The sequence below is a fragment of the Triturus cristatus genome, chromosome 1_1, assembly GCF_964204655.1.
Source record: "Triturus cristatus chromosome 1_1, aTriCri1.1, whole genome shotgun sequence".
NCBI classification, from domain to species: Eukaryota; Metazoa; Chordata; class Amphibia; order Caudata; family Salamandridae; genus Triturus; species Triturus cristatus.
Genome location: NC_140579.1, coordinates 502,235,240 through 502,259,859, shown reverse-complemented (window position 1 = coordinate 502,259,859; position 24,620 = coordinate 502,235,240).

The following is a 24,620-nucleotide window of genomic DNA, read 5'->3' as shown; positions in this document are numbered from 1 at the left end:
TGCATGCAATATTTTATTGTACTTAAGTGTATGAACTTTGTTGGCAAGTCTGCAGTATTCTGTTCATTGCTGCTTGCCTTGATTTTAAAATATTAGAACAAATATATCAAGTGTAAAACACAGGTTTTAAATACATTTTGTACTCATTTCTACTCTTGACCTATGATGGATTTACTGTCTGGGCCGTGTTTATAGTCGTATGCATGTGTCTGAGTGGAAGAAAGACGAGTTGTTTGGATGAGTAGTGGTGTTGTGAGATAATAGGAACTGAAGGATAAATCTTTCATTCACTTCCTGGTCCTCCTCCTGCATTTCCAGAAGGCTCCCGTAGAGGCATCCTATTTTCTGCCTTCGTTTAAGAACTTCTTTCATGTCCTTCTTCCCCATATTCCCAACTGCAGTTTATTTTTACCTAGATAATCCCGTATCTGTAGATACTTTAAAAAATCTACATTTAACAATCCGTAAGTTTCCCTCAGTTGCGCAAAGGTGCAAAGGTTTCCATTATCATAAAAATCCCCAATGATTGAAATCCCCTTTAATTTCCACCTGCCCATAATCGTTTCCCCAAAAATGGGGTGTAGTAGCTGTGTTGCGTGAATAGGAGTATAATAATTAATTTTCCCAATATTCAAGTTCTTGCGAACCTGTTTCCACACTTTAAAAGCTGCCCCTAATACCTAAAACCGGGTCTTTTTATAATAGCTTGGTTCAATTACCTTTAAAAGACATCTCTCTGCTTCTGCACCTAGCAGCATATGGTAAATAGAAGGAGCATCAGCTGAGTTGTTACTTTTTTCTCCAGTTATTAAAATACTCATATTCTGAAGAAGGGAAGCATATTAATAGAGCACGAAATTAGGGACTGCCCAACCTCCCCGAGATCTAGGGAGAGTCATATACTTCATTGCTCTCTGAGCTTTTTTCTGACCCCACATAAACCTTCCATAGATAGATTGCAGATTTTGTAACTGTATTCTACTGGGCTCTAAAGGAACCGACCTGAAAAAGTACAGCACCTTAGACAGAATGTTCATTTTCAGCACGTTACAGCACCCTACCAGTGAGAGGTGTAAACACTCTATCCTCCCTAGTTCTTTCTCGATTCCAGCCATCAGTGGGTCCCAGTTCGCAGTAACTAAATCATCTAATGATGCTCTAATTTTAATACCTAAGTAAACTGCCTCCTGTACAACTCTTGGGTTGTTAAAAGTAGCCTGATTTGTACAAATTATATGTGTTTTAGTAATGTTCAATTTGTACCCTAACTTTGATCCAAATGAGGCAGCCAACCGTTCTAATTCGGGCATGGCTGTAGCGGTGTTGTGGTGATGATCGCTACGTCATCAGCATAAACCAAAACTTTATACTTTTCCCGTTGAATCTGTACAGGTTGTATGACCATACTCTGTTCTATTTGGACCAGCAAAGGATTAATATAGAGCGCAAACAATAAAGGTGAGTACGGGCAGCCTTGCCGCGTTCCCCGGGTAAAAACAGGTTCAGATTCCAAACCCATCACACAGATTTGAGCCACTGGCAGCCTATACATTGTTTTGATTTCATTAATAAAACCACGTCCAAACCCTAAGCGGCCCATAACTATCCATAAAAACTCTCAAGAGATAGGGTCAAATGCCTTTTCGGAGTCAAGAAGTATCAGTCCAAGTGGAGTCTGTTGAACGTTTGCTATATCGAACATAGTCACCACCCGATTAATATGGTTGACCGTGCATCTTCCCGGGATGAAGCCATGCTGGTGTATTGAAACCAAAGGGGTTATTACCCTAGATAGCTGGGCTGCCAGAACTTTGGCATAGATCTTGGCGTCACAAGTTAGAAGCGAGATAGGTCTATATGAACCAAGGAGAGTTTGTGGTTTATCCCGTTTCTTAAAAATAATAATGTTAGCAGTATCCCATGATTCTGGCGCCTGTCCTTGTTGAGCAGCCTTAAAGACTGTCACCATTTCTGTCTTAAGTTCAGATAAAAAAATCTTATAAATTCCAACGGTAATGTATCAGGGCCAGCTGCTTTACCCATTGCTAGCAAACTAATAGCACTCTAAATCTCCTCCTGGGTAATAGACTTCTGTAACTCTGCCGCATCTCAAAGTCTGGTTAAACACAGCTTGCGGTAGACAAAGGACTGGATTTTCCTCTGTTCAAGCCTTCCCCTGTGTACAAATCCTGATAAAAGGATCATAAAACTGCTAAAATCTGTCTGAGATTATCGTAGAGACCTTGGAGCAAGATATTATGCTGTTTTTGCTTATGTATGCAAAAGCTCAATATTTCACCCTGAGATCTGCCTTCAGAGTACCCCATACTACAGCAGGTGAAGCTGTGTTCCTATTTATATCCAAAAATACGTACTCCAGTTCTTCATATGGAGCACAAAAGCTTCATCGGACAATAGTTTCCTATCAAAGGTAAATCGTCTCTGTGGCCTAAATAGACTTTGAATCGATAAATCCATGACCACTGGGATATGGTCGGAAGTGAGTCTGAGGAATAGTTGAATTCTGGCCATAGCGGCCTGCCCTCTAGAGACAAAAAAGTAATCCAGTCTCACCCACTTGTTATGGGGACAGTAAAAGTATGTAAATTCTGGATCAGGATATCTATTTGTAAATCATAAATCTTCTAACCCATGCTCCGACACTAGCTGCTGTAGGGCCTTGAAGACTTTAGGTTTCCTCCCCGTGTATATTTTGTTGTCAATTTGTAGCTCTGGTCCAGCTAGATGTAAATTAAAATCTCTGCACAGTATTAAAGGGGTTGCCCATGATGCCAACTCGATATTAAGCAATTCTAAAATCAGTGCTTCATCCATATTTGACCCTTACACCGAACATATAACAAATTTCCATTCCCCCACAGCACATTCAGCCTTGGCCCACCGGCTATATTTATCTGCCATAACCCTTCCCACCAGCCGTACACAAGATTTGGCCAATATAGCCACCCCCTAGTTGTAGCACTGTGTTGCGTGCACACTAATACAGTATATCCCAATTCAGCAAAAACCCCATGATTCTCCAATGGAATACGTGATTCCTGAAGACATACCATGTCGGGATAAAAACTTCTCAGCTCCCTCGCAACCCGCTGCCTCTTGACCCGGTCCTTTAAAACTGACACATTGAATGTACATACCCGTAGCCTCCCTGCCATCATTCTATCCTCCATCTTCTCAAGACATATTCCTCCTGATTAGACACAGCATTTTTAAGTAACCATTGCTCCTCCCACCTCCACCATGACCTCTTTTTTTCTTTTCCCCCAAAACCACCCAAACCACCTCACCCTGTGCCCCCACACCTCCTCCCCCCACTCTCCCCCTTCCCCACCCCAGTGACCCCCCCCCCACCCTCAGGGCCCTCCTCCCATTCCCCCATCAAATGAGGCATAAGGACCCAGGCTCCCTGGTGATGGGAAGCTGACAACCTTTGTTGTCCCCCCCAACATTACATCAAAAGATAACCACCTAACTTTAAACAGAATATATATCCGCTAAACCACAAGGAACAATCCATATCTATATATATTCCATCCTGACCAGTCTAAATTGATTGCATATATTCCTTGGCTTGAATTTCGGAAGTAAAAACTTGTGTTTGACCTTTAGAAATGACTTTCAATTTGGCCGGGTTAAGCAAACAATTCTGTGCTGCTGTGGCCTGAAACATTGGCATCAAATGCCACAACTGCCACCTCTTTTCTACTGTTGTATGACAGAAATGGGGCCCAATGAAGAATTCACTCCCCTTTCCTGCCCTTTTCCTGTCTGGTCGTGCTAGGTCATAAATAGCTTCTTGGGCCAAGAAATTATTCCAACAAATTAATATAGCTCTCGTTAGTTACAAGCTGTCCTGATCTTGTTTGCTGCTTAAAGGGAAATCTATGCGCCCTTTGAACCTCTGAGTTCCAGTTCCACTGTGTGAGCTAGGGGACCGCCTCTGAAAAAAGATCTGCAATAAATTTCCGCACATCCGTTCCCTACGCCCCCTCAGGGATACCCAGGACTCTCAAATTGTTCCTTCCTAAACGGTTTTCCATGTCCATTAACTTCCAGATGGTATCATCTTTCTGTAATTTTAGAGAGTCCGTAAGTGTTCTTTGAGCAATAAGTTCATCCTCGAGCGTAGAAATCCGATTCTCTGCTTCCCCAATCCTGGCTGCAAATTCAGCCACTCTGCGAATGGAGTTCTGCAACTTTCGGTATGCGCCTTGAGTTTTTAGATTCTCTAACCGGGTCTCCTCCCTGTGTGCCATAATACTTTTGTAAATAATAGAGAGTGAAATGTCCTCTCCACCGACCACTGCGTTTCCTATAGCTACATCTTCGTCACCCCTAAGATTGGGTGAAAAGGAGTAATCCCATACCAATGAGCCAACGGTCCCTTTAGATTCTGTCATGGGTGCCTTTCCACAATCTTTCTGCTTTCGAACAGTTAAGGGTTTAGTTAAGGACCCACCTCCTGCGACACCGGTTACATCCTCCTCGAGATGCGTATTACTTGTATCACTCCCATCGCTCTGGGTAAATTCTTCTCCAGTCCAGTCTTTTAAGCCACCCAGGGTCTCATATTTTGACGAGTTCGACGGGTCTGACATAAAAAAAACATATCGCCGGAGTCCACCTCTTTCAGGGAGCCCATATTATCAATATTACAGGATTGGTCCTCCACTATCAGGGTACGGCTTTCTACTACTCCTTTTTCTAGAGTTTTTTTCCCCCTAGGGGTTTTCTCTGAGGCCCCCTTTTCACCTTTAGTCACTGCCACACCCTCATTCTTTGTTCGCGGGTTAGCCAGCTCAGCTTCCCCCACACCCCCACCATAGTCTCGGCGGTGGCCTCCAATCCATAATCATAGATTTCCAATTACCCTTGCTCACCTCTCTGCCACCAAGTGATTCCGGCTTAATGGGCTCGCGCTAGCTGTGGCTGCATTTTTTTTATTCTCGACTTCGGCTGCCTGCATCTTCCTTGTCTTTGCTGTCTGAGTTTGGAAGATTGCCGGTAGCGTTTTGCGGCCCCGGGCGAAGCATCCAGTCTTCTTGCGTCCCCCAGAATCTAGGGACACCGCTCCAACTGCCCGAAGTGCTCTCGTTCCAAGTTCAGCCCCTACTCCGATTGCCTTCACCGTGGGCGGTCCTTGGCCTCTTGCACCTCTTGCGGGCTTCGGCGGCATTTGAGCCGCAGGGATACTCTGCTGCGGCCAGGAAAGCAGCAGCCTCACGCCATCAGAAAACAGTTAGGTGCGCGGTGGCACTTGTAACTCTTGGAGTCTCACACAGAGCCTCCAGAGCATCTCCACAGGGCAGAATCTGTTATTCATCCATCAGGACAGGTAGGTGGGGGAAAGTAACTCAGGGGAAGTCAGCTTACTCAGACGTGGATGCGGCCGCCATCTTGCCCATCAGCATCCTGGTTTTGAGCACCTTTTAGATCGATGTTGAAATCGCCCAAAAACGTGTAGCCGAAAGAATCGACTATTGTATCTAGAAATTGACCCAGGGCGTGAAGAAAGGCCGCTTTTGGGCAAGAGGGTGGATAAATAGGAAGACCATTGAAGGAATGATTGTTAGTTAGCTTGATTTTATAGGATAGGGCTTCTAACTCTCTCTCAAGCTACTGTGACCGATTAAAGGTAGCTTTAAGCGTGTTGCGGTAAATGATGGCTACACTACCACCTCTTTTATCCTTGAGAGCCTGTCTAAAGATGGAGCGCCCTGCAGGAACTGCAGTGAACACTTCCGGCCAGAGGCCGCGTCTGTCGAAGACTCAGTAATAAATGCGATATCCAAGGATTGTGTTTGGAAAAAATCAGCACATTCAAGTGCATTCCTAATAAGGGAGCGGACATTGATCAAGGTGCAATGAAAGGGCTCTGCTAGGGGAGATATCTTGGGAATAGCATTCTCCGAGGTAGTCGAGTCCCCGATCTACAGGTTAGAAAGGGTAAGCCTACAACAGGGGCAGGTATGAAACTTGGGAAGGCCAAAAAGACACAAGGTGGGTCCTGGGCAGCACTTACATGGAGAATTCAAGCTGAGCAGCTGGTCTCTAGCACACTGCATCGGGGCTATAGGCTGTATAGATGGGCTTGCCTTAGGCGTGCCTTCGGTGCGCCAACGACGTTCCCGCTGTGCACGTCTGCTCTGTAGATGCGCTGTGGCTGTCAATTTTAAGGTTGGTATCCTGTGGGGGGTGTGTCAGGGGGCGTGGTGACACAGCGCTTAACGGCACAACTAAAAACAGTGAGGGAGAACTTAAAAACAAACCAGGGTCCAGCTGCACGCATATCTTGTTACAAGCTTCCTTGCAGACAGACACTTGCTGGAGACAAAATACAAACTAAAGTAAACAGTTTGAAAACTAGCAAAGCATAAACATAGGATAAGAGCAATGGCCTCAAAAGCCCTTTGAAGATGGCACCTCTAATGCGCAGGCGGAGCCAGGCACCTACAAAACTGCACTACTAGAGTGCATACAGGGAAAGAAACAAGGCCTAATGCAGTTACCTACTGCGAGGATTCGCGGATGTGGAGTGACCCTCAAAGTCAAGGCCGGAATTCGGTTGGGAGCGTGATGAGACAACGCTTAACGTGCAACTAAAAACAGTGAGAAGGAAATTAAAAACAAACCGGCGTCCAACAGCCTTATGTGTTCTGTTGCAAACTCCCTTGCAGACAGACACTAGCTGGAAACAAAATACAAACTAAAGTAAAAGATTTAAAACTAGCAAAGCATAAACATAGTATAAGAGCAATGGCCTTAAAGCCCTTTGAAGATGGCACCTCTAATGCCCAGCCAGAGCCAGGTACCGCCACAACTGCATTACTAGAGTGCGTACAAGGAAAGAAACAAGGTGAAATGCAATTACCTACTCTTGATCTTTAGCCAGCAGCATGGTGCATTGTGGGGTTTAGAGTTTTTCCTTCAATGCTGCCATTATGGACTCAAAACACCAGCATGCAAAGTGCTATTTGCTCCCATGCAAGAAATGGCCTAAGGGGCTAGGCATGACATTAAGTCATTTGTCTGTTATGTTTAAAATGTTTACAAAGTCATCTGGTTCGTTAAAAAAAAGGCTTGTTTCACACATAAAACCAAAGTATTTTCTAGAGCAGGCAAATCTTGGGCAGAAACAGTGTAAGGTTCTGTCCATAAGGGGACAGTTTACAGCAAGAACAGGCTTCTCCAACACGTCGATCTTGAGCTACAAGTAGCTTGCAGGCCTCGTTAGAGTGGTTCGCTGCCTGGAGTACCCAAGCATTCAACGGCCTGTCTATCTGTCAATGCAGCACCTAAAAGCACGGTGAGCCCTTTTCAGTGATGCCGAGCTGAGGGTTCAGGGAGAGCATTCAGACCGCCCTCTTGTTAAATAAATAAGTATGCAGCAGCTGTCTGTTAAGATGCGTGAAAATAAATTCCTCAACGCACATTGTTTGTAAATCTCTCTGACAACCACCTTAAACAATCATTGGCACATCCTATAGGTTTTGTCTATAAGCTATTGGTTTTGTCAATGTCTATTGGTCATGTTATTTGCAGCATGGCTAAAAGTTAGAAAAAAAGCGCTGTGATGTGACCACACTGACTGCAATGGGCAGTGATCCATTTTCTTACTATGGGATCATTCTCTGCCTTCAGAAAAAAAAAAAATTCTAGGACCAATTGACAATAACACATTGTCAGCAAATGCAAACCAACAAGAAAAGTTTTTGCATCACTCTTTTTTTTTTTGCAACATTTTTTATTTATTTCTGTTCTGGGGTTGTCGCTAAATATACAAGCATGTAGTTGCGGAATACAACATTGGTAAGCCCGGAAGAAAAGAGCAACGAAATAAACACATGCTACTGGCACCGCAATGAAAGCACTTCAAAGGCAGTAACAATGCAATACCCATCATAAGTTGCGAATGGAGATGGGCAATGGGTCTTCTGGGACAACTAAGAATGAAAATAGTAGGATACCACAGGGGGTTGAATGTGGGGAAGGGGATGGGGGGATAGATGGGGACTGTTCCCATGCGGGTGACCATAAGGAGAGATAGGGTAGGGTTGCATCTCAGGGGAGCATTAAAGATCGCAAAGAACCGCAAGAACAGTTGGGGGTTGGTGGCCTCAATGTCAGGAGTTTCTTGGCCTTCCTCTTTTTCTTTTCCCTTGAGGGTTCCAGGTGAAGGCTTACCTGTTGGTGTTTGATGTGGGCATTTGGAAGGTGTGACCTATCCAGCTCCAGCGTCTTTTCATGATTTCATTACGAGCCGGGAGTTGGAATGACTGCTGCCATATGTCATTGTTGCTGATGGTGTTTGGCCAGAGGATTTCGAGGATTTACCTCAGGTAGCTTTTGATGAAGGTCTGGACTTTGTTGGTGGTCAAAGTTTCTGTTCCATACAAAAAGACCAATTTTATGTTGGTGTTAAAAAGCCTGATCTTGGTTTGAAGCATTAGGTCCTTGGAGCTCCAGATCTTCTTTAGCTAAATGAAGGCTGTCCTTGATTTGCAGATTATTGCCTTGTTTCGGCGTCTGAGCCGACTTGCTTGTCTATGTCACTGCCCAGGTAGGTGAAGGCCTAAACCTCTTCCAGTACATCGCCTGCAAGAGTGGCTGCAGTCATGGTGGCTGTGTTAGCCTTCAGGGTCTTGGTTTTCCCCAAGTGAATATTGGGGCCAAGTTGTGCTGATGTGGCTGCCACCTTTTTGGTCTTCGCTTGCATCTGCAGGTTGGGATGGGGGAGAAGGGCTAGGTCGTCTGCAACGTTCAGGTCATTGAGCTGTGTCCAAGGTGTCCACTGGATCCTATTTCTTCTTCTTCAATCCAGAGTCTACACCCAGATACCATCCCAAAGCATGGATGTATTGAAGAACAGGCGAGACAGGAAATTCCACCGACAGAGTTCCAAATATGACTAGCAAGCCGTGGGTTAGTTGGTGATATTGCCACTGGTCTGCTGGTCAAAGTATAAACTCCATCCGCAAGGCAGAAAATGACTCAAGCAGTCAACTGTCATAAATTTGATCCACCCACTTGAGGCCCTTTGCATACCAGGATGCCCAAAATATTTTTTTCCCTCCAACACAGAGGACCGCATTACGCCACAGTGGTGCTGTATGATGCAGCAATGGTGGGATACCCACAAGTTTATGAGCCTCTTTCCAGAACCCCACCATTACTCAAAGGGCAGGACTGGAGGCCGAGGCCACCAAATGGTTGAAGGTGGTGAGGTATGTAAACAGGGAAAAATGTGGGCCATTGAGAAGATGGCGTTCGAGGTGTACCCATAGAAGGGCCTCCCATAAAAGGACCTGGTGCACTGTCAACTGTGATAAATGAAAGGCTAGACAGTATGATCTTATGTGGGGTAGTCAGTCCCAAGCCCCCAATTGCCATATTTGCCCATAAATGGGATGTGTGGAGCCTCAGATTCTATCTGCTCCTCATATAATAGCTGATATCTGCCAGTCAGGAGTTTGCTAGGGATGCAAAAAGGGAGCATACCAAAGAGATCATGGAATTAGGGAGCTACCACCATTTTAATATTCTGTATCTTCCCACAAAGGGAAGAGTTGAGGTTCGGAGACCTCAGAAAATCCGTCCTCTTGCACTCTTTCAATGGGATGAGGTTGACCTCCAACATGTGAGAGGCCTGCGTTAATTCTGACGCCTTGAGAGCGGAGCTCCATAGAGATCCATCTTATATTATAGCAGAGAATGCTCACAATCATAGTAGATTGGAACAGAGGGAGCACCTCACACTTCAACCAGGTGATTTTGTGACCCAAGAAACCAGAGAGAAAGCCTCAATGAGGGAGATTGCGGCAGCTATTAAGGCATGGGGAGAGATAAGAAGAGCAAAATATCATCGGCATAAAAGAGGGTTTTGACCTTTCCCTGGATGCCTTTCACATCTTGCGCCTGATGAGTCACCACTTCAAGAGAAGGAGTGGCCACGCTCAGCCACGAGCGGTTTCGACAGGAAGCCTCCACAAGAAACTTCGTCCGTGGACATATCGTATAGGAAAAGAACCTTGTGTATTAAGTTCTTCAAACCTATGTGAGACATGACTTGAAAGAGGTAGCGCTAGTCTACGCAGTCAAACACTTACTCAATGTCTAACCAAAGCGATAGAATCTTGGATGGGTCATCCATCTTTTGCTAAAAAAAGATGAACCAGCATCTGTAAGTGGCCGTGGGACCTAGAACGAAGCGCACCAAAGACTCATGGGAAAGTTGGATGATTACCTTACCCAGGCACATCGCCATTACTTTAGCCATGATCTTCAAATCCATATTGAATAGGGATATATGGCTGTAGGGAGGCGAATAATGGTAGCTTTGTAAGCGAGAGCTCCCAAAGTACCTTGAGCCTCCACTCCCTGAAACGCTTGGGTCATGTAGTATTAACCCGGAAACCCATCTTTTTCTGTGGACTTGCACATTGGGAGGGGCAATATGATGTCAGCCACCTCTGTGAATTTCCCAAATATTAGGGCCCATCCCGTTCTGAAAAAACAAGGAGGTGTAAAGGAGTAAGAAAAATGCTCACCTGCATAGTCGTGGCCTTCAAGTCCATCGTTTAGAGGGAGGCATAGTAAGAAAATAATCAATTGACAATATCGTTTGAATGCACTAACAGGTTCATCATCGAGTCGTGGATCATTGAAGTGACCAGGTAGGAATCTCTCTGATTCAGCTGGGGGCCATAAGTCTACCAGCCTTGTCCCCATGATCAAACCGCCCCCTTTTCAGCTTAACTAGGGCCTTCTCAGCTGCTTTGTAAAAGTACGAATTCAGGTGTGTTTTTGCACCCTTCAGTTGTCTCTGAAGAGCCTCGAAAGGGGATGCGGTGTACTGTGCTGTAAGGGTAGGAACACTTTGCAGAACCAGCTATCATTTAACCATTCAAAGTTGCCTTACTGACCTCCCACAACACCCTTCGAGAAGCTACAGAATCCACACTGCTGGAGAGGTAAAACTGATTGTAAGTACGCAAATGTTTTTTACCCTCGAGCAACCTGTAGGCATACACCCTTGTTAGAAATTAGGTTTTTGATTCTACTCATGCAACAACCACAATCCCTGTCAGTGGGATCCACAAAAAGTCAGCCTCTGCTTATAACTCTGGTAGCTTGATATTAAAGCAGTCAGGCTAAACTCGGCAATGAGTAATGTATGTATGTAGCACTTAAACAGTAATTGAGTGAAAACAACAATCAGGAAAAATCCCACACCAATTTAGAAAAATATAGTGAAATTTAAGAACCAGTTATAAAATGTTTAATTGTTACATTTTTTTGTAAAAACGAGTGCCTAAAAGATCAGAGCGTCAACCACGGACATCTAGTCGCGCAAGACGGGCAAAGTCGAAAGTTATGGCTTACCGCTATGGAAGTCAGTTCAGATACATAAGGTGGGTTCGGCACAGTCTCCTCTTACCTTCAGACCTAGAACAAGTTTTGAAGGAAAATGTCTGAGAAGGTAAAGGTCTGTGGGGCAAGGCACCTGGCAATGTCCGAGGAGCAGACGTCGTCGTCGTGGTGCTGGTAGACAAAGTTGAGGTGAAGATTTATATGTGCAGGCTTAGTCTCTTTTTTGGAAGCCAAAAATCTCCAGCAGGACAAAGCTGCAGGCCGTAGCCGACGAAGGCGCCACAAAGACAGATAGCCTGTCTGCGAGGAATGGCTGAACAGGATTTGCTTATGCGGAGAACATAGCGGTAGCTACTGCGAAGTCAGGGCAACTGGCAATACACCTTGGACGAATCGGCTGTTGTGGTTTTCTCTCAGTTCTCAGGGCACTTTTTGGCTGACAATATTTGGCCTGAATATATAGGGACCTTAGAGTGAAGGCAGAAGAGTGTTTAAAGGTGGGGCAGGAATGTGTTCTGCCAGAGGCAAACATCCTTTACCACGCAGCCTTTACCATTCAGGAGCATTACCACACAGTCTTTTCCAAGCCGTTTTTTTCTTTAACGCCTACTTTTTATGAAATTCAAAAATAGTGGTTTTAGGGTTGGGTAAAGGTGGAGGAAGGTAAGGTTGATTTTAGGGTTTTGGGGTGGTAGAAGGAAAAGGGACATAAGGTTGATAATATGGGTGGGTAGAGGTAAAGGGAGGTAACGGTGATTTTAGGGTTATGGGGTTGGAAGAGGTAAAGGAGGGTAAGGGTGAATTTAGGGTTTCGGTGTAGAGGTGTAGGGAGATAAGAGTGAGTTGAGGGCTCGAGCAGGCTACAGGTAAAGGGAGGTAAGAGTGATTTTAGGGTTGGGGTGTGCAGAGATAAAGAGAGAGATAACGATGAATTTAGGGTTCAGGAGTCGGAAGAGGTAAAGGGAAGTAAGGGTGATTTTAGGGTCCAAGGGTGAGTAGAGGTTAAGGGTGGTAACGGTTCAGGAGTTAGTAGAAGTAAAGGGAGGGATGGGTGATTTGAGCATCTAATGTGGGTAGAGGTAAAGGGAAGTAAGGATGATTCTAGGGTTCACGGTGGATAGAGATAAAGGAAGTGAAGAGTGATTTCAGGGATCGGGTTGGATAGAGATTACAGTATGTACAGTTAATTTTAGGGTAATTCGGGATGGGTAGAGGTAAGGGGAGATAAGGGTGATTTTAGGGTTGGGGTAGGTTGAGGTGAAGGGAAGTATGGGTGAATTTAAGGTTTAAGGGGGGTAAGGTAAAAGGAAGTAAGGGTGATTTTAGGGTTCATCAGTGGCTAGAGGTAAAGGAAGTTAAACTTGATTTTAGAGTTCAGGGGTAGGTGGAGGTAGTGGGAAGTAAGTTGATATTAAGGTTCAGGAGTGGGTAGAGGTAAATCCAGAAAATGGAAGAAATCAGGGTTCAGGGGTGGGTAGAGGAAAAGGGAGGTAAGGCTGATTTTAGGGTGTGGAGTGGGTTGAGGTAAAGGGTGATAGGGCTTTGGGGCTGAGTAGGAGTAAAGGGAGATACAGGTGATTTTAGGATTCAGAGTGGTAGAGGTAAAGGGAAGTAGGTGTGATTTTAGTGTTCATAATGGCTAGAGGGAAAGGGGGTGAAGGGCGATTTTAGGCTTTAGGTTAGGTAGAGGGAAAGGGAAGTAAGTGTGATTTCAGGGTTTGAGGGTGGGTAGACATAAAAGATGGTAAGGTTGAATTTGTTTACAGATTCATCATCAACTAAAGTGACAGGAGACCAAAATGTATGTTTTGGTCATTGATCAGATACAAAACGTTTTTTGCACTGCTATTTGTTTGCATTCAGCTCTTAGAAATACTATGAAGCACGATCTTTAACTTTGGTGGTGTCAAGTTTTCTTGCAATCAAAAGCAAAAAAAAGTACCTGATCGACAGACAAATACACGGACACTAAGTAAAACCCAAGAGAAGCTGAAAAGCTGTTTCTTTTTTTTATTTCTCACTATACAAGCACCATTGATATCCCTGGGTCTCCAACCAAGCCAGTCAACTCCACGTGTAGTTAAAATCTCTCCTGCATCGTGATATGTAAATTTTCTATGGTTAACTAACCAGAACAAACATTTGTTTTTAGGTCTCGTCTGAGACAGCGCTTTAGCGCTGCTCTGGCGAGACTTATAGGAAGCGAGTTTTGGAAGTGCAAACAGTGCTTTTCAGGCCGCCAAATACAGTGCATGTGCCCCGGGCGCGCGCACCATTTGGCAGCCTGAAAAGCACTGCCTGATCACTTCGCGGCCCCTTTGATGTCCTCAGTGAGCCGTGCGGCCACTGAAGACATCAAAGTGCACACCATTTGCACTGTGCCCGCCCCCACTCCCCCCTCCCACTCCCTCCTCGTCAACTTCAGTACGCGCTAGTTTTAATTGGCACCGCTCAACAAACTCTGTTGGGCATTCAGCATGCCTCGCCTCACAGCTGCAGCCTGAAGGTTTCACCCGATGCCAGCGCTCACAGAACACAGCCCACACAGGAGACGGCACTCACAAAACATCCGAGAAAGGGTCTTTTGTTATTACCTTATATTTTGCACATCTTCTCTCCTCGGTCGACTTCTGTTGCCTCCTGCTACTCTTGTTCTCCTCGCACCCCCTTCTCCCTCCCACAGCTCCTCTTCTCCCACTCGGCGCACAGCCTAATTGTTGTAAATTTGACACGCCTCAGGCTGTAAGCGCACTATTACACACACACTGTGCTTTGCCTGCTATAAAACATTTCTTTTAATGTTTCTTCCTTTTTTAATGTACGTCTTACTGCACCTTAACATACTTATACGCTTCTACAAATGTTCAAGTGTCCAGCTACGAATATTTGTTGTGCCATTCTAGTCCCGAGATGTGATTGCACTAGAATACGCGTTCGCCATATAACAGTGTTTAATCAAGTTACAGTGCGTACCGGCTCTTTAATGTTATCCCTGTTGAACCAAATGTCACTTACATTTTTTAAGGAACATCGTCCTCCGATTACTGCATTTACAGAATTCTAATTTCTATCTAGTGTTACCAGCGCAACATCAATACACTCTACCAGCTACAAATCACTGACGATAATTAATTTCTTTTCATATTTTTATTCTTCGAAAATGTAATGCATTTTAATTGTGCAGCTGCAAACTTCCCAGAGTCAGCGCGTCAGCTCTGCAGCAGGTACGGGCCCAAGGAGAAGCCGTCTGCGGCCACCCCCAGGACACCCATGACTGTTGCTCTTTCACACTCAGGATTGCCATCCACGTTCACAGGCGCTGCCCCTCTCCCAGAACATATCCCCACCCTACGGCAGTATATTTCAGAAGCAATACGGTGCTTCCTGCAGCTTTTGGTGTCTGCATCAAGTACCAATGTCACCCCTCCATTCCCGCCCCACCCGGCAGAAAGTCACCCCGCCTCCCCGTCTCACCCTGCAGAAGGCGTTGATTTGCCACACAGGCACAAAACAAATTGCGCTCTGTTGTCTCGGGCTCCAGAATCAATTACACCCCCTGGCCGACCCGTGTGGGTCACCCTCCTGCGGATTTACGAGGCACTGCTCATTTCCACATCAAGCGTGGAACAGGCCCGGTGGCAAATGAAAGCAAAATGAAGAGATGGTCTCTCGTCCGTCCGCGGGGCATAAATCAGGCCAACCCTTCAGGGCAGTGATGCACGCAGCTTTATCTTCCTTTGCCTGGGCACACTTGTGTGTTCTTTACTGCCCTTCTGTTGACACTGTCTGTCTCAGGTTGTCACAAACTGTTTACTCTGTCCATGACCAATTAAACAATTTCCCAGACTTTTAATTTCTGCACTGGTTTAAACCAGAAAATATGCGGCATGCGGTGTGTGTTATTATGCCAACATATGGAACGCTCTCTAAAACAGACCCCATAAAGCTAATTTTAGAAAGCAAATAATTCATTCACCCGTCAATCCTAACAGTTTCACTATAGTGCCACTAATATTTATATATATTCTTCCTTCAATGTCTTACATTGAAAAGAATGCTTTCTGCCCTAAACACTCTACAGTGAGCGCAACTATCAACGACAAACGTTCTGCACTCAAACATCGCATTTTAACATGTAGAATCCATATTTAGACAATCCATTTTCCTCAAAATATGAGGTATTGTCTACGAGCCCCAGCTCGTGGACAATACTTTCACTTTTGCAAAAGGCCAGTTCACCTCTGCTCACTACCCCGACCCCAGCTGCGCTCACACATCTGCTCCTCGTCTCTCTTTTTTTTTATGGATATGTTGCCACAACTCTTTGTGCACGGATTAGTTCAGTGATGAACCACACCTGATTGGAAGTGGGGCCACTTCTGCTGAGGCCCACTGTTCAATCTGCATACGTTAATGGGCGAGCTCCTCTTCCCCCCCCCCCCCCCCAATAGAAACCCATCTGCCTGGGAAAGGCCGCCCAGCCCCCCACTGGGCCAGTGGCGGCATCTGAGACAGCCCAAATTGGCCACCACTCTGGCCAAAAGGCAACTTAGGGCTGCATCTCCGATACACGCCCATTGACAATCGCTCCTGTTTTGCAAGTGAGCTGTGGTCCAACTTTTTTCTTTTTTTTTTACAACCGGTGTTGCTTTTTGACCAAAATGGCAATAAAGAAATGTAAACAAAGTATGTGCTTTACAAGGCATGGGAGAAGGCATCGTGCAGGCAATGTTGGTTCTAAGATTCGGGGAATCCACAGTAAAACCCGGCCCACTCGCCCACAAACAGTCAGACAAGCATTTACAATGCAATAAGTTTCGCATTTATACGAGTTCGAGCTATTGCCATTGTAAATGACAATGCTTTTTTTTAAGTTTGTTTTTTTTAAAACATAAATAAAAGGCACTGTCATTTACAATGCCAATAGCTCAAACTCGTATAAATGCGAGACCTATTGCATTGCAAATGCTTGTTAAATTCCTGGTGCGATTCATGTTGGCCCCCTCCAAGCTCAGGGCTCAGTGGTAGGGAGCCCTCTGCTGGACGCTGAGAGTATCTTGAATGCTCTGTTCCATGAATATTCCTGTCCTGCCGTGAGGGGAACGGCTTGCCTGCTCCAGTGTCCCGCCGTGAGGGGAACGGCTTGCCTGCTTCATTATCCCGCGGCTACCGGGCACTACATTTCCCAGCAGGCGTGAGTAGTCACCTGCTGACGACGTCACCAGCAGCGCCAGGAGGCGCGATAAGGAGCTTCCCGGGCTCCTGCAGCACGTGATGCTCGCGGGAGGCGCCCGGCCCAAGGGCGGGCCCGTCTGCACCCGTCAGCGGCAGTATAAGGCAGTGCCGTATAAGGCCGGGCAGGGCCAGCCCCCTTAGTTGTTACATCGGGCATATCCACACATGGCTCCAGGTTTTGGAACAGGATCGGTAATCACCAGGAGGGCAAGGCGGTGAGATCGAACTTTCTTACCCCTCCCTTCGTACTTTAAATTACCTGGATCTGAGTCAATTAATTTCCTATTTCCACTAAAAAATAACCCTCAGACTATTCGTTGAGTAGTGGTTGGTGGCTCGGGACAGTCCAAAAGAACCTGTTAATAGTTGTTCATTATTAATTACTTTTAAGAGCTAACGGACAAGTTTTTACCTACATGCTTAGTTTGTTGTTAATTTTAGCTATATAGGTCTTTTTAAAGATTTATAGGCGTATAGATACCCGCCAGTGTCCAGAATTCCGTAGGATGCTCTCTGTGGTCATAGTGATATTGTTTTCCATATCCTCTTGAAGTTTTGCCACCTGCTTTTTTTCTTTTTGTTTAGTTTATTTTTGTGCCATTTGCATACTGTGCCCTATGTTTTTCTTCTTGTCCTTCTCGCACCCTACTTTCCGAGAGAATTAGTTGTGTCCGAATAATATCTCATCTTTCTGTAAGATTAGCTGTAACTTCGAGGGACAATGGGAAAGCGCGTCTGTGCAGAAAAGAAACAACAGGCTCTCCCCAAGCTAAAAACTAAAGCTGAACCTACCTCTATAGACAAGATGCTTGAGAAGGCACTAGGTGCGGTAACAACGGAAATTGAGCGGACAGAGTGACGACTATCTTTAACCCCAAATCTGGAACTCCCTCTGGTGGATTTAGACACATCACAAGTTTCAGGAACCCTGCTTACTGACATCCTTGGGGGCCAATCATCTGCTGTGGAAGCAATTATTATCGAGCAAAGTAGGCAGGATTCACAATCACGGCCCATTGTGAAAGGGAAACCTAAACCACAAGCTAAAACAATGACCAGAAGGAAAAAGATGACAAGAGAGAAGCCAGACGACAGTGGTGCTGGGATGGGAGGTCTAGCGAATAGCTCTGAGCTGGTCATCGAACAACCTGCCTGGGTTACCAAATTAGTGTTGGATTTGCAAATACAAGTTAGGGCCATAGTCCAGGATGAGCTCAAACCCCTTGTGGATAGGTTTGATAAGATGGCTACCCTCCTCAAGGAACTGATAGGTGACAGGGGGGTTGCAAATGGGAATGACCGGACCAGTATTGGACCTATAGCACTGGTTGAAACTAACAGCAGCCCCGTCCCTCATACAGAATGACGCCTCGGTTTATGTTGCACCAAACCCTGAGAGACAGCAACCCAGTACCCATAGTAGAGTCATTTTAGAGAGACAGCACACCACAATCTCAAACAGACCCAATCCAATGCCTATAAACCAACAGCTCAACAAGCATCGACAGCCGAACAAACAGTGGGCGGGTGTAGGACCCAACAAGCGCGCAGAAGCCTTTAATAAAAATCCTTCCCTCCCAGTTATTAATTTGCCACCCGCTTCAACTCCCCACGTCCTTGCTCTTGCAGGTATCCCTGAGCTTGGAGGGGGCCAACATGAATCGCACCAGGATTTAAAAAACAAATGTTTGTTCTGGTTAGTTAACCATAGACAATTTACGTATGACGATGCAGGAGAGATTTTAACTATACGTAGAGTTGACTGGCTTGGTTGGAGACCCAAGGATATCAATGGTGATTGTATAGTGATACATTTTAGAAACCCGTGTGTTGTTCAAGATATTTTAAACCAGATGATGGGAGCCAGATGGATACGATTAGAGTCTTGCTGTTGGGTTATTTTTATCCCCCACAGAGAGCATATCAAACAAGAAAGAAAACTGGTTGGGGCTGGAATCCAGAAATCCAAAATCACCATATAGCTTCCCTATATCATTATCGTCCCAGGCAGCCAATATATAATATTCCTACATCAAACAGATTCCACGGCCTAGAAGGAGTCGATTGACTCGAGCCCAAGGGCATAGGACCTGGTCATCTACGGGGTGAGACACAGGTGGGAAATGTTAGGATGGGAAAAAACAGTGGTAGCATGAGCGGCTCCCCAGGGAATAAAGAGGGACCCAATATGGCCACAATCAGCAACCAGTTCCCCCCAGCAAACACTGGAACTGTTAAGAAAGCTGCTCTTGGGCTTTGCCGGACCCTGCCTTCCCCTTCCCCCACCATTGAAGCTGTCGCTATAATTAATACCCCGGATCCATCAAAGTTGCAAGTCCTATCCTGGAACGTAGCTGGTCTAAACTCCAAGATAGATATTCCAGATTGGGGTTACTTTATCGATGGATTTGATATCTGCATGTTCCAGGAGACGTGGGCAAGAGAGGAGGCCTCAAAACTGGGTTTTGCTTCTTTTGGCACTCCTGCAGTATCATGTGGCAAAGGGAGGCCCTCGGGTGGATTATGCACATGGGTGGGCGTCCACCTCGGCTGTACAGCCAATAAGATAGAAACATCTTCAAACGACATCATGTGTGTCCTCCTTCATTTCCCGCCTAAGATTACCATTGCACTAATTAACGTGATTTCAAGACCAGTAAGATGTGGCAAGGAGTCAAAAACTCTTGACGAATTATTTTTCCTTTCTAGCCACCATCCCAGAGGAGAATATGGCGATTATAGGAGGGGATTTTAACTGTCAGTATGAGCCATTAGAAGGCATATATAAGGATGGACCCTGTGAAGAAGACCAGTATTGGGCTATCCCAGAGTCCACTAGCCCTTTAGTTAAAGTCTGGTCCCCTCTGGTGATACAGATGAACTCTCTTGTCTTAAATCACTCACTAAGGGCATGTAACGGAATAACAAAGTCCGATTCTCCGAGCAATTTTACCTTCAATAGAAACGGGCGAGGCTCTCTATTAGATTACATCATAGTGTCATGTCCTCTTGCTCCTTGTGTGGCTGGCGTGCGGTGTGTTGCGTGCGCGCTAGCTCTCTTACCGCTGACACCACGTCAGGCAGGTTGGCCGTCTAGTCCTTCCTAGACGGAATCAGCTGATGACACCAGCTGACCGGCACTTCCGGGGAGGATCGCATATCAGAAGCGAAGTCGCCCGCAACGTACACTTCGTATGCCATTACTGAGCTTCGCAGGAGCGCAGGAGCGCTAGCGAATGCTCTACCTGCAACCGGTAATTCCATCCGGACCGTGCAAGGGCGCCCACAGAATCCTTGTATCCGAGACTCATGCAAGGGCACGAAGTCGCGTTACCTTGTTACCCCGGCCAGCGCAGGAGCGCGTTTACTTTGCCACCACGACTCGTGCAAGGGCACACAGTCACGTTCATCTATCTTTCTCACCAGCGCAGGAGCGCGTTTACTTTGCCACCGCGACTTCTGCAAGGGCACACAGTCGCGTTCATCTATCTTCCTCACCAGCGCAGGAGCGCGTTTACTTTGCCACCGCGACTCGTGCAAGGGTACGCAGTCGCGTTACTTTGTTTTTCAGGGTTACCGACCGGTATTTAGCCATTCCTAATGTAGGTGATGATTCAGTATTTACCGAATCTGTATTTACCGAATCGGTATTTACCGATTCGGTAAATGCAATGTAGAAAGCACATAAAAGAGTGCTTATGTGCTTTAAAAATTCATTAATTACCACCAACTTCAAGTTGGTGGTAATTAACGAATTCCTTTAAAAATGCACTTTTGAATTTTTTTTTAAGTGCCATGTGGCACACATCAATGCCCTTAGGGCATGTATGTGCTCCACATGTGCACACAGGCACATTTCAGGGGTGCAATAGGGTGTCCTTTGGACACCCTGGCACCCTTGAAATACCTCCCGGTATTACAGATTCGGTAATACCGAATCGCTAATACAGAATGGCTTTAGAATAATTCCTATGGGCCTCCAAGCCCATAGGAATGAATGGGTAGGTATTCCTTATTACCGAATCGGTATTACCGATTCGGTAATAAGGAATATTAAGGAATCGTTATTTTTTACCAATTCATTACCTACATAAGAAATACCGATTTCTTAATACCCAATCGGTAAAATTCGGTATTAAGAATTCGGTATTTGTGGGTTACCTACATCTGGCCCTTAGTTCTTTCTGGGAGGAGGAGGGAGCCGGAGGTAGTTGTCCACGTCGTCCCCGTGGAATCACTCCACAAGCAGAAGGTAAGTCTTGTGGGGGCACGACACTTAGTCGATTTAAAATCCTGGCATAGTGTACTCGACTTCAAGGTCATGACGCGGCATGACAGTGATCATAATGCCCTTATATTGGAGCTAAACGAGTTAAAACCAAGGAGTGACTTAGGGCTACAGGACCCAACTGATGATAGGCTGTCTCTCACCACTTGTAGGAAAAGAGTCAGGTGGACTGACATACACCAGACTCAAGATAGGCTAGGGTCCTTCTACAAAGCTATTATTCCTGCCCTTTTGACTGCAACCAAATCTGTCTCTACCAATGGCATCACAATTGATCCACATATGGTAGCCCTGAATGGATGATTTTTTCTTTCCCTTGAAAACTACCAGGCCAAATAGGAAACCTACGCACACCTGGTATAATGCCCAATGCCGAATGGCTAAAACAGCTTTGATTTTGGCCATCAAGGCCAATGATCACTCCCTAATTAAATCCACTAGAGCGGCCTACCACTCTAGCATGGGGGAAGCAAAAAAAGGCTGGGAAAGAGACAAGTGGGATACTCTGAGAAGTTCACTGAGTTCCCATGACATGAAGACCTTTTTGAAGGTGGTCAACACAGGTACTACCAAGGCAAAATCACCGATCGAACTAAACTTAGAGGCAGAAGTGTGGAGGGGCTCTACACGAGGACTGAGACATTAGTTGGCGCAGTACTGGTGATTGCTAGACTGTACCCAGGATCACCCCCAGGACCAGTGACGTTATCCCGACTATAACACTCAAAGAGATAATGAGTGCCTTAGATAAAATAGCACCAGGTAAGGCACCAGGACTGGATAAGATTCCTGGGGATCTATTCCGTAGTGAACCTTCAATTTGGGCACCTTACCTTTGGGTTTTATTTAATGCCATTTTGCAAGGTATGAAGATTCCCGCTAGTTGAGCCGGAGCCGAAATCATTCCAATTTACAAAAAGGGCTCCTCTTTGTTACCCACAAATTATAGGCCTATAAGCCTCATTGACATAAGCCAAAAGATATTTGCGTGAGTGCTGTTGTTTCGGCTGTAGAGTTGGATGGAGGAGCACAAGATACTCCCCCTTCAGGCAGGGTTCAGAGAAAAAATGTCCACACTGGATCAGACCCTCAGGCTACAGGTACTACATTGGAAGATCGTGTGTGTGGAGGGTGGCAGCCTCTACCTAGTATTTGTAGACCTGAAATCAGCGTTTGATCTGGTCCCAAGAGATAAGCTGTGGGCGGTTCTCTGTGAGTTGGGGGTTTTGGTATATTTAAGCTAAGTCTTGAGGCGGCTGCACGAAGGCAATTATGCCCAAATAAGGTATGGCAAGAAAGGAAAACTCACGGCCCCTATCCCTTTTGAAAGAGGTGTCCGCCAGAGATGTGTCCTCGCCCGACCCTTTTTAGCCTGTTTATAAATGGGTTAGTTGATATTTTACTTGTTGAGAAAGATCTGGACGTCCCTAAGCTGGCAACACGCAAAACTCCAGCTATGATGTTTGCTGATGATACTTTATTGCTATCAAAATCTCCTATGGGGATACAGAGGGTTCTTAATAGATTTGATGCCTTTTGTAAAGAAAGAGGGCTTGAGATTAACCTTCAAAAAACGAAATGTATGGTGTTTAACTCAGCCAAAAGCTCCCGATCAAATCCACCCCTCCATGGTAAACCCCTAGAGAGAGTATCCGCTTTTGATTATCTCGGCATAACTATCACAGAAACAATGGATTGGGGGGCTCAAATCAAAAAATCGACTCTCAAACTAGCACAAACAACAGGGGGCCTAGGGAAGGTTTTTCGTAAATCCAGTTATAAGCCTGTGAGCCGAGCAATAGAAATATATAAGGTTCAAGCCAGGGGAGCGGCATTGTATGGTGCAGAGATGTGGGCTCATTGCTGTCTCGACAGCCATACGAAGATAGAAAACGCCTTTCTCAGGCAACGGTTTGGTCTCCCTCGGAGCTCCCCACTTGTGCCGCTTCACCTGGACTTAGGGGTAAGGGCCATTGCTGAAGAAGTCAACCTTAGACCTATTTTATTTTGGTGGCATCTATGGGCTATCCCAGAACTTGTAGATTACAGGGACGAACTTAGAGAGGTGATGAGCTTACCAGGAACAAGGAGATTACCCTGGCTCGCCCACGTTCGACATACCCTAATGAATATGGGACGGGGTGATCTCTGGGACTACCCAGAAGAGGCATGTGCCATTGTGTCCAGGAAAGAACTAAAGGATTGTTACTGGGAGCACACATTGGCACAACTCCAGAGTAACCCCCTAGTAGGCAAATTAACTGCAGCTTTTTTAGAAACTAAGGATCTGTACAGCCTAGAGCCAGCATTGAATGATATCAAGCCGGCAGGTGTCAGAAAGCTTTACCTCCAGTTCAGACAAGGGGTGCTACCACATCGCTCCTTTACAAACAAATAGGTGGGCTCACAAACCCAGGGGTGTCCGGCATGTGACTGCACCATAGTTATAGTGGGCACCCTGTATCAGTCCAAACAATCCCTTATTGGTTATAGGTTAAAGACAACCTTTATTGAAAGCTATCCTAGTGGTAGCTATGGAGAGCAGCCTTCATGCTAAGTCTTGAAGGAATGTAAAGCAGCTTGTTTTACCAGTCTATAATCTCTTGAGTCACTAAATGAAAGATATCCACACCAGGTCTATATATAAAATATATGTATTTATTACTAAACACACCCTCCTAGTCTCTTTATAAGACTAGAGGTCAAAACACATAAGTTACACTTCAATAATCACAGTAAAATAGCACAAATACACGTCAGACCCTAGGGGCGAGCCAAACCATATACTAAAATAGTGGTATAACCACGACTTAACTAGACACAATGCCTAGAGCCTGTAGAATCACTGGAACCCCAAGGAACCACCCAAGGTAGTGACACAGGGGACCCACGGGGGTCGTGTGCAGTGTGTGAACACAGCTGCAAGCTCCCGTTAGCTTCTATGGGGAAAGTCGCGGTTAGATTTTTAGAGATTAGGGACACCTAGAAATGAGTCAGGACTAAACCCTTTTGGATTTAGGAAGTTCTAGGGCTAGCACACACGGGAGCACCGGAGTACTTGTGTTATCTCACCCAGGGAAGCCGGGTGCATAGGTGTCTTTTGGTGTCGGGTCGCGTCGTCGATTTCAATGGGAGCTGGCGAAGAAGTGCTGCTGCTGTGAAGATGCGAAGTGTCCGAAGAGACCCAAGCCTGGATCAAAGATGAGAAGAACCTGAAACCAGAGGGGACAGAGTCTGGGTCACTAGCCAGTGACCAGGAAGGCAATGAGCAGATGCCCACCGATGTCTGGTGATTTCAGGTGAAAGAGGTGAAGCTTGACTCTTCAGCCACGAGGACCAGGAGGCGTTGAGGATGACCAGGAGCTGGATTCGAGCTGTCCCACAAAGGATGTCGAGTGCTGCAATGTCGGTGCCCGGATTGGATACAACAATCCTTGGCAACAGCAACCCACGCAGAATCGAGAAAGATGCTTCGGTGCAGACCAGCAAGGTCTGTGGGACTTACCACGTGGTAGAGAGTCAGGGCACGTCTGGAGCAACCAGAAAAGCCCAAGAAAATACAAAGTTTCCCCCTCAGGGACCCACCAGTCAATGGACAAAGGATTGCGAAGGGACCTCGAGACAAAACACAAAATGGCGGCCCATGGGTCACTCGGAATGACCAGGCCGGCAATCTTCGGTAGATTTAGTGCTCGAGGTGGGGGCT